We start from the raw sequence: 2233 nt of genomic DNA, 5'->3' as shown, positions 1-2233 counted from the left end.
CTTTAAATCTAGGAATCGCTAAAATTAACTAGTCAACAAGGATTTTTTTTCTAATCCACTGAAATACAGTAATATAATAAGTAAACTATCTATATATGAAAATCCAACCAAGTAGATCAATAATCGCATTAGTCTGGTCAGATCTATTGATGTATCCACAACATAGCCTATTATGATAAAACTACTGTTTGACAAAAAGGGCGCAAGCATCACAGTTGGACTTCGAGTTTAGGCATCGGTAAATCTCTTAATTCGTTCATTCAAAACTAACATTATTCTCCAAAATGATGTGCGATTCACGTGCGACAGTCACAAAGGGCTTGTCCAAAGCACACATAATTTAAAAACTTAAGCGACGCCATGCATATTCAATAATGACACAATATATTGATGTGTTCATTTATCTATAGTAACAATGAATTGGCCAAGTACCGAAATTTTTCATACGAACCCAAATTAATTTTCATTATTGATTAGAATTTACACCAAAATATATAATATGTGCCCTGATACAATATATATAGTTCCAGACAGTTGCAACACTGTTTGAAGAGAAAAAAGAGTAAATATTGAGAGCAATTAAAAGGTAACAAAAATAAGGTGGGAAAGATGGTTTAAAATAAATTTTAGGATTCTGCAAAAATCTCAGTGAATATACTAATTCTAGCATCAATCTAATTGAAAATATTCGTCTTGGTGTTTTCACAGCAAAGCCTCTCAAGATGGAACCGACGTTTGCTCACTAGTGAGCAAGCATCACAGCTGAACTTTGAACCTAGACATCGCTATAATTAGCTCATCTACAATATGTATATATTTGTTAATCCACTTAAATAAAGAATAATATTTATCTGCATATTAACATGGCCGAGAGATGCTACTACAACGTATAATCCACAAGGGTTTTACTTCCTTGCTATTGTAATCAAGACTGAACTTTGTCCCACCACCACACATGATTGATTCTTTCTCCACTGGCGGATCATCCTTTTCAACTTCCTTCATCACCTCTTCTTAATTCACATTCTCTTCATGTACAATGAAATTCATCAATTCCATCCATGTCATATTCATCTCCCGCATGTTCAAAAACATCTTCATCATCTAGACGGACCAAGTTCAACACATAATGCTTGTTGGCCCTATAAGCTCAAAAATATTCGTTGGCCCTTCACTTTCTCTTCCTTGATTATCAATCTTCCATCACTAGTACATTATTATTTTTTTTCCATCACCCATGGCGAAATTGGTACTGTGTATTTTTAATTCCACCACCATCCACCGTCTTTTACGGCCATCATTATTTGCTACCAGCATAAGAGCTTTAAAAATCCATCAAATATATAACACAACTCTCCTCCCCAACCCTGTTGGGGATTGATTTAAAAACCGAATGAAAAAGAAGGAATATCGAATGCTCGAAATTATATGTAATATAGTGCTGCTGCACTTTTTATGATTGTAGAAGAGAAGATATTATATTGTAAATTTTTGTGACTTCGATACTTTTAATGGCTTGAGTTACATGGGTATTTATAGATAAGATTTAACATGTATCTAGCCTAACTCATGAACCAATATTAAATAGATACGTTTCTCCTCCTCTAGTACATTAATGGACAAATGCATGTATAATTATAATTCATGAATCTAGATAATAAATGCAAATTACGTTTCCAACACCCCCTCTTAATTTGCAATTTTGAGAATGTCTCTTGCCTTTTGAAATTTCTCGACATAGATCGCCTTGGTTAGAAAGTCTACGGGTTGCTCATTCGTTCCAATGAATTCCAAGCTGATTTCACCATTACTCACTATATCTCGGATGAAATGATGTCGCAACTCAATGTGTTTTGTTCTCGAATGAAACACCGGATTTTTTGTCATGGCTATCGTAGACATATTGTCACAATAAATTATTGTGGGCTGTTTTTGAACTTGTTTCAAATCTGCTAGTAATCGTCTCAACCAAATAGCTTCGCAAGTTGCATCTGTAACAGCAATATACTCAGCTTCCGCGGATGATAACGCTACTGTTTTTTGCTTCTTTGAACTCCATGAAACAACATTAGTTCCGAGACAAAATAAATAACCTGAAGTGCTTTTTCTATCATCCAACGAACCTCCCCAATCACTGTCGCTATATCCAATCAACTTGCTCTCATTTTCTTTTACATATTTGATGCCTATTTTCTTTGTTCCTTGCAAGTATCTCACGACTCTTTTAGCTGCT

This window comes from Olea europaea, unplaced genomic scaffold (assembly GCF_002742605.1).
Source record: "Olea europaea var. sylvestris unplaced genomic scaffold, O_europaea_v1 scaffold1828, whole genome shotgun sequence".
Taxonomy (NCBI): Eukaryota; Viridiplantae; Streptophyta; class Magnoliopsida; order Lamiales; family Oleaceae; genus Olea; species Olea europaea.
Note: the sequence above shows the minus strand (reverse complement) of the source record.